The following is an 11,310-nucleotide window of genomic DNA, read 5'->3' as shown; positions in this document are numbered from 1 at the left end:
TCCATTATGTTTACATTCCCACCGAAACTGTAAAAGGGTTCAGTTTTCTCCATATCCTCTCCAGCATTTATTATTTGTAGATTTTTTGATGATGGCCATTCTAACTGGTGTGAGGTGTTACCTCACTGTAGTTTTGATTTGTATTTCTCTAACACTTAGCAATGCTGAGCATCTTTTCAGGTGCCTACTGGCCATCTGTATATCTTCTTTGGAGAAATATCTATTTAGGTCTTTTGCCCATTTATTAATTGAGTTGTTTGTTTTTTTGATATTGAGCTGTAGGAGCTGTTTATGTATTCTGGAAATTAAGCCCTTGTCAGTCACATTATTTGCAAATATTTTCTCCCATTCCATAGGTTGTCTTTTCATTTTGTTTACAGTTTTCTGTGCAAAAGCTTGTATATTTGATTAGGCCCCATTTGTTTACTTTTGCTTTTATTTCTATTGCCTTGGAAGACTGATCTAAGAAATGTCAGAGAATATTTTGCGTATGTTCTTTTCTAGGAGTTTTATGGTGTCATGTCTTATATTTAAGTCTTTAAGCCATTTTGAGTTTGTGTTTGTGAGGGAGTGTTCTAACTTCATTGATTTACGTGTGACTGTCCCGCTTTCCCAATCCTACTTGCTGAAGAGCCTGTCTTTTCTCCATTGTATATTCTTGTCTCCTTTGTCTAAAATTAATTTTTAAAGACTATTTAAAAAGTGAGGTGTAATTAAGGGGGGGATGGGCAATATAGGGGTAGGAGAATTAAGAACTACAAGCTGTCATGTATAAATAAGCTAAAAGGATATATTGTATAACGGGATATAGCCAGTATTTCATAACTACTGTAAATGGAGTATAACCTTTGAAAATTTTGTATCAATGTTTTTTTTTCAATGTTTTATTATATACATATAGCATATAACATTGTACATCAACTATAATTCAGTTTTAGAAATTAAAGTGTAATAGTGTATAATATACATAGTTATGATTACATGTTGTTTAGTTGCTAAGTCGTGTCCAACTCTTTTGTGACCCCATGGACTGTAGCCCACCAGGCTCCTCTGTTCATGGGATTTCCAAGGCAAAAAGACTGGAATGGGTAGCCATTTCCTTCTCTAGGGGATCTTCTTGGCCCAGGGATCAAACCCCTGTCTCCTGCATTGGCAGGTGGATTCTTTACCACTGAGCCACCAGGAAGTCCTATATATTACAAACATAATTATAAATTTAGTATATAATTACGGAGAAAATAATTGTACATGATATGACCAACAAAGACTTAATTTCCAGAATATATAAACAGCTTATCCAACTCAAAAACAAAAAAAGAAGCATCCTGATGAAAAATGGGGAGAAGACCTAAGCAGGTATTTTTTCAAGAAAGACATACAGATGGCAAATAGGCACATGAAAAGTGCTCATAATCACTAATTATTAGAGAGATGCAAATCAAAACTATAATGGGGTACCACCTCACTTTGGTCAGAATGGCCATCATTTAAAAGTCTGAGGTGTGCTCAGAGTAGGGGGCCTGAAGAAATGGCTCCTTTGCTTACAACACACCCAATAGGAATCTGGGTTCATTGTAACAAGAGGCACAAAATTTGTGGGCTTCTATGAACAAGTATCCAACACATGTCCCCCTGTACCTCCACGTGGCTGCTGGGCAGGACCAGTGGGACAGGGCTCAATATTTGAAGGAAAGCTACAGTATTTAGTAGGTGTTTGCCACCTAGAGCCTATTTGGTCCATACATGGGTAGGCCATGAGCGATCTTACAGACATAAAAGCTTTGAACCTCTCTGTTTATGGAAAAAGAAAGAAAAAAAAATAGATTCTATATGCCATTCTGGAAAAGACAAAACTATGGAGACAATAAAAAGATCAGTGCCAGGAGTTTGAGGGAGTGAAGGGGAGATGAATACACAGATAGAGAAGTTTCTATGAGCAGTGAAAATACTTTGAATGATATTATAAAAATGGTTATATGTCATCAAACTTTTGTCCAAATCCGCAGAATGTGGAACACTATTCGTTTCCTTAAAGTGAAACCTAAACGTGAATTGTGGGCTTTGACTTTGGTGCTATGAGTCAGTGTAGTTCATTCTTGTTTTTTTTGTTGTTTAAAGGTACTACTCTGTTGATATTGGTTATGCATGTGAGAAGAGGGGTGATATGGGGAATTTCTGTACTTTCCTATCAGTTTTGTTGTAAACCTAAAACTTCTTTAAAAAAGTCTCAAAAAAATTAACACTCAGGATAGAAGTTTTTGGCAAAACTTTAGTTTCACTTTTATAAATATATGTATATTATATATGTGTATGTGTTTGTTGGATTGTGTTTTTTTTTAACATCAAAAAAGTTTCTAGGCCACTGTAGTTAAATTATACTGACAAAAGCACAAATTAACCTAAAAAAAACAAGTCTACAAGTAATAAATGTAAGACAGGGTGTGGAGAAAAGGGAACACTGTTGGTTGGAATGTAAAGTGGTGCAGCCACTGTGGAAAACAGTGTGGCGGTTCCTCAAAAACTAAAAACAGAATTACCATATGATCCAACAATCCCACTCTTCAGCATATAGCCAGATAAAACTATAATTTGAGAAGATACCTGAACCCCTATGTTTATAGTAGCACTATAAACATGGGAGCAACCTAAGTATCCATCAACAGATGAATGGATAAAGAAGATGTGGTGTATCTATTCCATGGAATATTACTCATTCTAAAGAAGTATGAAATAATGACATTTGCTGCAATGTGGATGGATCTAGGGTTTATCATACTAAGTGAAGTAAGTCAGAGAAATACAAATACCATATGCTATCACTTGTATGTGGAATCTAAAACAACACAGATGAACATATCTATGAAACAGAAACAGATTCACAGACGTAGAGAACAGACTTGCAGTTGCCAACAGGGGTTGTACGGGAGAAGGATTGGGAGTTTGGAATTAGCAGGTGCAAACTGGTGTATATATAGTGGATAAACAACAAGGTCTTCCTGTGTAGCACAGGGAGCTATATTCAATATCCTATGATAAACCATAATAGAAAAGAATGTGAAAAAGAATATATATATATATAAATATAAAACTGAATTACTTTGCTGTACAGCAGAAATTAACATTGTGGATCAACTACAATAAATATTTTAAAAATTGATATAATTGATGTAATGTTATATTAGTTATATGTATTAGTAATAGCAATGGGTTAGTTTCAGGTGTATAATGATTTGATATTTGTATATATTTTGAAATGAACACAGAGTAAGACTTTATTTGTAGCAGTTTTAGGTTCAACCAAGTTGAGAAGACGGTACAGAGATTTCTTATATACCCTTTGCCCTCCCGCGTGCATAGCCTCCTTCATGGTGGCATCTTCCACTAGACTGTAAATTTGTTAAAATTGATGACCTTACATTGACACATCATTGTCACCTGAAGTCCATAGTTTACATTATTATTCACTCTTGGTGTTGTACCTTCTGTGTGTGAATAAATATATAATGACATGTACCATCATTACAATATCACTGAGTATTTTCACTGTCCTAAAAATCCTCTGTGCTTTGCCTGTTCATCCCTCCTTCTCCATGATCCCTGGGAACCACTGATGTGTTTACCATCTCCATAGTTTTGCCTTTTCCAGAATGTCAGATAGTTGGAATCATATAGGGTGTAACCTTTTCAGATTGTCTTCTTTCACTTATTAATATCTATTTAATCTTCCTCCATGTCTTTTCAGGGCTGGATAGCTCTTCTTTTTTAAAAGAATAATATTCCATTTTCTGGAAGTTCCATAGTTTATCCATTTGCTTACTGAGGGACATCTTGGTTGTGTCCAAGTTTTGGCAGTTATGAATTGAGCTGTTTTAAACATTGTGTTCAGGTTTCTGTGCAGATATGTTTTTAACTGTTTAAGGTGAATATCAGGAAGCACAATTGCTGGACTGTAAGATAAGAGTGTGTTTAGATGTGTAAGAAATTGCCAAACTGTTTTCTAATGTGTGAATTTTACATTCACACCAACAATGAATGAGTGTTCTCATAGCTTTACATCCTTGTCAGCCTTTGGTGTTGTCAGTGTTCCAGATTCTGGTTATTCTAATAGATGTGTACTGGAGTCTTGGGATGGGGAATACTTGTAAATCCATGGCTGATTCATGTCGATGTATGACAAAAACCACTACAATATTGTAAAGTAATTAGCCTCCAACTAATAAAAATAAGTGAAAAAAATAAAATAAAAAGAAAAAAGCTAGACGAAATTCCAGCTGAGCTATTTAAAATCTAAAAGATGATGCTGTTAAAGCACTTCACTCAATATGTCAACAAATTTGGAAAACTCAGCAGTGGCCACAGGACTGGAAGAGATCAAGTTTTCATTCCAGTCTCAAAGAAGGGCAATGCCAAAGAATGTTCAAACTACCGTACAATTGTGTTCACTTCACATGGTAGCAAGGTTATGCTCAAAATCCTTCAAGTTAGGCTTTAGCAGTACATGAACCGAGAACTTCCAAATGTACAAGCTGGGCTTCAAAGAGGCAGAGAAACCAGAGGTCAAATTGCCAACATTTGTTGGGTCATGGAGAAGCAAGGGAGTTCCAAAAAAACATCTGCTTATGCTTCATGGACTATGCTAAAAACTTTGACCATGTGAATCTCAGCAAACTGTGGAAAATTCTTAGAGATGGGAGTACCAGATCACCTAACCTGTGTCGTGAGAAACTGTATGTGGGTCAAGAAGCAACTGGACATGGAACAACTGACTGGTTCAAAATTGGGAAAGGAATACAAGGCTGTATATTATCACCCTGCTTATTTAACTTACATGCAGAGTATGCCATGCAAAATGCTGGGCTGGATAAATCACGAGCTGGAATCACGATTACTGGGGGAAATATGAACAGCCTCATATTTAGGTGATACTACTCTAATGGCAGGAAAGTTATGACCAACCTAGATAGCATATTAAAAAGTAGAGATATTACTTTGCCAACAAAGGTCCGTCTAGTCAAGGCTATGGTTTTTCCAGTGGTCATGTATGGATGTGAGAGTTAGACTGTGAAGAAAGCTGAACGCCGAAAAATTGATGCTTTTGAACTGTGGTGTTGGAGAAGACTCTTGAGAGTCCCTTGGACTGCAAGGAGATGCAACCAGTCCATACTGAAGGAGATCAGTCTTGAGTGTTCATTGGAAGGACTGATGCTGGAGCTGAAACTCCAGTACTTTGACCACCTGATGCGAAGAGCTGACTCATTGGAAAAGACCCTGGTGCTGGGAGGGATTGGGGGCAGGAGGAGAAGTAGACGACAGAGGATGAGATGGCTGGATGGCATCACCGACTCGAAGGACATGAGTTTGAGTAAACTCTGGGAGTTGGTGGTGGACAGGGAGGCCTGGCGTGCTGTGATTCATGGGGTCGCAAAGAGTTGGACACGACTGAGTGATTGAACTGAACTCTAATGGCAGAAAGTGAAGAACTAAAGAGCCTCATGAGGGTGAAAGAGGAGAGTGAAAAAGCTGACTTAAAACTCAACATTTAAAAAAACTAAGATCATGGTATCCAGTCCCATCACTTCATGGCAAATAGATGGGGAAAAAGTGGAAACAGTGACAGACACCATGTTCTTGGGCTCCAAAATCACTGTGGATGGTGACTGCAGCCATGAAAGTAAAAAACACTTGCTCCATGTGTAAAGTTGTCTCTTCGGTTGTTGGAGGAGGGTGTTTGCTATGACTAGTGTGTTCTCTTGGCAAAACACTGTTAGCCTTTTCCCTGCTCCATTTTGTACTCCAAGGCCAAACTTGCATGTTACTCCAGGTCTCTTGATTTCCTACTTTTGCACTCCAATCTCCTATAGTGTAAAGTAGATCTTTTTTTGGTGTTAGTTCTAGAAGGTTTTGTAGGTCTTCACAGAACTGGTCAACTTCAGCTTCTTCAGCAACAGTGGTTGGGGCATAGACTTGAATTACTGTGATGTTGAATGGTTTACCTTGGAAACAAACAGATCATTCTGTTGTTTTTGAGATGCACCCAAGTACTACATTTTGGACTCTCTCTTGTTGCTTGTGAGGGCTACTGCATTTCTTGTATGGGATTCTTGCCCACAGTAGTAGATATAATGGTCATCTGAACTAAATTCATCCATTCCCGTCCATTTTAGTTCACTGATAAGTCCTAAGATGTTAATGTTCAATCTTGCCATCTCCTGCTTGACCACGTCCAATTTTCCTTGATTCATGGACCTAACATTTCAGGTTCCTATGCAATATTGTTCTTTACAGCATCAGACTTTACTTTCACCACCAGACACATCCATAGCTAAGTGTCTTTTCTGCTTTTGTCCAGCCACTTCATTCTTTCTGGAGCTATTAGTAATTGCCCTCTGCTCTTCCTCAGTAGCTTATTGGATACCTTCCAACCTGTGGGGCTCATCTTCCAGTGTCATACCTTTTGCCTTTTCATACTGTCTCTGGGGTTCTCCAGGCAAAAATACTGGAGTGGATTGCTCTTTCCTTCTTCAGTGGACCATGTTTTGTCAGAAAACTCTTCACTATGCCCCATCCATTTTGGGTCCCCTGCACAGCCTGGCTCATAGCTTCATTGAATTATGCAAGCCCCTTTGCCATGATAAGGCTGCAATCCATGAAGGGGATTGGCCCTCTTGGCAGTGTTCAAATAAGCCTAATATCTTTTCAGCTCTTTGAGCTTTTGAAGACAACACATTTCTCATTTACAAATTTTATGTAAGCCTATTTATACTATTACTTACAGATACCTTGAATGGAGACCCTATAACAAAATGCTCTGAAATTTTGTCCAGGTTGAGAAAAACATGCAGTCCCCTTATGTCTTGCTGCTCACATGGTTCACTGAACCCAAGGTAGATAAGGTGTGACAGAGGAAGCTGGAAGAAGACTCGAGGAGCTGTGGGGACTGCAGACATGTTTATTCTGTCTGGGCAACATCAGCCAGGAGTCCTCAAATAGTACTGATATACTAAGACAGAACAAAAGTGGCCCATGGTCAAGTGGGTATGCAGGCAACAGTGCTCCAGGTACTTCATAACCATGCAAGGTCAGCAATATTGTTTACAGAACACACGGTAGGAGGGCGTGAGGGAGTGGGGCAGGGGAGCCTGACTGATGCCATGTTGTCTAGGCATTTTCCCCACACCTTAGTTCACCCAAGGACCTCCTCACTGTAGAAGCTTTAGCAACCTCTTCCATTGCTGCCTAAAGTCTCTCCGCTACCCATTATGGCCATAAATTGTCTGGAAACCTTTGATGCAAGAAGCTGCCCTCCTTGATCCCATGCTATACACCGTTAGTAGTAATTGCTGGCTACATACTGATTTTCCTGGAAAATCTGATAGGTCCTGAGACCATGACCCTGCTTCCTCAGCTGCCTATTATGCCTTAGGTCATGGAAGTACTCAGTACATCATCAAGGCCTCCTTCCCAAAACAAAAGCAGTACCTACAGTATAGTTAAATGAGCCTCTGGCATATTTCACCTACAGGAGGGATTGGTCTCCCTTGTCCTCAGTCCTTTGCTAGATGCCATAGTGCTGGAGGATGTCACCCTTCTATTGGACCTTTTAGATACTTGGGGAGCCCCTGGGAATCAACTTAGTGAACATTAAAAGGAGTTTGTACCGTTTTGGATGGCATCACAGTTGATGGAGCCCATGGGAAAGCTGTTGCTGTTAATTCCTTAAGCAGGATGTTCCTGATCAAGGGCAGGATCCGAGGGTTGGCACTACTGGTCAAACTTCACACAGTTATCTTAGCACTATATGCTCTACCCAACAGTCAATTCTCTTTCACATTTTTTCTGACTCTTGAGCCATGGCCAATAGTTGGTTGTCTGGTCCTGCCAGTGACAGCAGCAACTCCTTACTCAAGGTTGCTCCTTTAGGTAAAAAGAATTCTGGGAATCTCTTGCCTTACAAGACACCCAGTATTAACCAAATATTTCTCTGCACGTGCTAACGCCATAATACAAGACCTCATCAAGACATTCTTTATCCCTTTTGAAGTTCCAGATATTATCCATAGTGACCAAGGCACTCATTTTACTTCTCAAATTATACAATGCTGAGCTGCTGAACATGGCATTCAGTGGAACTCTCTCCTTTATTACTCTCAAGCTGCCAACCTCATATAGTGCCAAAATGGCTTAATTAAAGAAGTTCACATTCAATTAAGTGAAATGTCACCAGTTAAGTATGAGGAGTGAATTGTAATAAAATGCCTGACTCTGGTTTTGATACTTGATTGCTAACACTTTTGAAGCCCTAGCACTTCTATCCATTTCTGTCCTATATCTCGGGAAGTTGATGAGAAAGCTCAGATACTTTCTTCTTTAATGCTGACAGAGAGTTCAAGGCATGTAAGCCACAGCTACTCACATACAGAAACCCTCATCCCAGTCTGTTTCCCTAACTACAGTAAAAACAGGACCACTTTCTTTACCTTGTTCTCTCAAACCATCTTAGACCTCCTTAGGAGCTTTCCCTGCTCTCCCCAAATAGACACATTATGAAACCCTTTACATACCTTCCAGGTGCTGGATGGTATCATCAGGGTCAACATCTGAACCAAATTTTGGATAGTAGGTCCTTTCATCTCTGTAGCATGAGCACAGTGGTAGAGAGAGGATTTTTTTCAACAACTAGTTGTGTAGCAATTGGATAGAACATGCAAAAACTCAAAAAAACTTTTTCCCCACTTGTTTTTGTTATGGTGAGATACATATGACATAAAATTTATCATCTTAACCATTTGAATTAAAACTGTACATTTTAAGTTAAATTTTAAACCATGAAGCTTCTAGAATAATCTTTATTAACATAAGTTAGGCTAACGTTTGTTAATTACACACCAAAAGCATGATCCATAAAAGAAAAATTGATAAAATAATAAATTTGACTTTATCAAAATTAAAACTCCTGCTTTTTGAAAGACACTGATAGAGGACTTGTCTCCAAAATAAAGGACTCTCAAAGCTCAATAATAAGAACATCTAATTAAAACAGGGGCAAAAATTTAAATAGATGTTATACCAAAGTAGACATATAGATGGCAATAAGCATATGAAAAAAATGTTGAACATAGTTAGTCATGTGGGATATGCATATTACCATAATGAAACCCCACTACCCTACTAGAATAGCTGAAATTAAACACTGAACCTACCAAGTCTTGCTGAGGATGTTGAGGAACTGAAACTCTCATACACTGCTGGTGACCATGTAAAGTGGTACACTTTGGAAAGTAGTTTGGCAGTTTTCTTAGAAAATTAAATACTTACCTACTATATAATCCAGGAGTAGGAAATGACAACCCATTCCAGTATTCTTGCCTGGAAAATTCCATGGACAGAGGAGGTGTGCTCCAGTATCCTTGCCTGGAAAATTCCATGGACAGAGGAGCCTGGCAGGCTACAGCCCCAGCATCGCAAATACTTGGACACGACGACTGAGCACACACATAAGCCAACCATTAGGCATTTAGTCAAGAGGAAAGAAAGTATGTCTGTACAAAGACATGTATTTGCTGTATTCATAGCACTTTATTTGTAATAGCTGCTGCTGCTGCTGCTGCTGCTAAGTCCCTTCAGTCATGTCCGACTCTGCAACCCTGTAGTCGGCAGCCCACCAGGCTTCCCCATCCCTGGGATTCTCCAGGCAAGAATATTGGAGTGGGTTGCCATTTCCTTCTCCAATGCATGAAAGTGAAAAGTGAAAGTGAAGTCGCTCAGTTGTGTCCGACTCCGAGTGACCCCATGGACTGCAGCCCACCAGGCTCCTCCATCCATGGGATTTTCCAGGCAAGAGTACTGGAGTGTGTTGCCATTGCTTTCTCCTTGTAATAGCTAAAAACTGGAAACAGTCCATATGTACATCAGCAAGTTGATGGATAAACAAATGATGATATAGCCTTACCTGGAATAGTGTTTACCAATGAACTTATTACATGGAACAGCATGGACAAATCTCAAAATAGTTATTCTGAGTGAAAGAGGCTAAACAAAAAAAAGAGCATGTACTTATGATTCCATTTATATATAACTTTAGAAAATTCAAACTAATCTATAGTGCAGAAAGCTGGTCAGTAGTTACCTGGGGATGTCCTGAGGTGACCATGTATGATAAAAAGTAGAGCTAGTGAATTAACCAATTTATAAATATCTTTGTTATAATTGATTAAAAAAAACAACATCTTGGACATGGAATTGTTAAACCATGTCTGAGAAATGTATGTCAGGACTTGTTCATTTAGTTTGGCAGCAGAAGGGCAGAAGGAAATATAAAGGGAGAGATGTATGTGGATGTGTTCATGTTTATATTTTACTGAAAGCCACTGATGTGTGTGCATCTCTTGGCTGTACTATAGGAATGCATTTTTAAGTAATTCAGTGGAAACACCTGTTTGCTAATACTTGAATAATTTAGATTGGATAATGAAGCATCTTAGAAGCATTATACTTTATGTACTCTGTTGCTTTATGTACTCTGTCTCATTTTTAACTGAACATTAAAGGAATGCGGTATGTTAATACTAATTCTGCCAATATCTTTATCTAGAGACCTGTTGTCATTTTTGTCTCTTCTGAAATTTTTGTCGCCAGAAGCCAGTAAATGCAGATTACAATTTTTTCTTTCTAGGTTGAGTTGATGTAGTGTAATCTTGGTTATCAAAATACTCATAGCTTTGGGATTTTGAAATGATAAATATTCATGATTTGTGAAACAGCATGATACATAACTATAGGATCTTAATTACATGAAAATGGATGCTTAGTTGTGAAAATACACAGTGAGACCTGGAAGGACACGTCAAATGGTAAACTGCTTGTGATTATGAATGACTTTGTTTTTTGCTTCTTGTGTTTTTTGATTTCCTATTATGCGCATGTTACTTTAAGAAATAAATGTTATTTTAAAAACTTTTGGAAAAGGGAAGGGCAGGAGGGGAGGTTACAAAGGGACACAAGGAAACTTTTGGGGATGATAGATATATTCACTGTCTTGATTGTGATAGCTTCATGGGCCTATACACATGTCAAACCATCAAACTGTACATTTTATTTATTTTATTTTATTTATTTATTTTTTTGTGTGTAATAAAGTTTTATTAAAGTATAAAGGAGATAGAGAAAGCTTCTGACATAGGCATCAGAAGGGGGCAAAAGAGTACCCCCTTTGCTAGTGCTAGCAATGGAGTTATATACTCTCCAATGAATCCAAAGAATGTCTGGAGGTTGCAAAGACCTCACCAGACCTACTCCCATAATTTACATTTT

At 38.4% G+C, this 11,310-nt stretch overlaps 1 non-coding gene across 1 annotated transcript; it reads left to right on the top strand.

Moving 5' to 3' along the window:
• Positions 1-1,497: 1,497 nt before the first annotated feature.
• LOC122692999 lies at positions 1,498-1,626 on the top strand. The gene has a single exon (XR_006340805.1). It is a non-coding gene; the product is annotated as a small nucleolar RNA SNORA11 (small nucleolar RNA).
• The last annotated feature ends 9,684 nt before the right edge of the window (positions 1,627-11,310 follow it).

Source organism: Cervus elaphus, chromosome 4 (assembly GCF_910594005.1).
Source record: "Cervus elaphus chromosome 4, mCerEla1.1, whole genome shotgun sequence".
Lineage (NCBI taxonomy): Eukaryota > Metazoa > Chordata > Mammalia > Artiodactyla > Cervidae > Cervus > Cervus elaphus.
The sequence above is the reverse complement of the archived record's forward strand: the minus strand, read 5'-3'. Positions and strand labels throughout refer to the sequence as shown.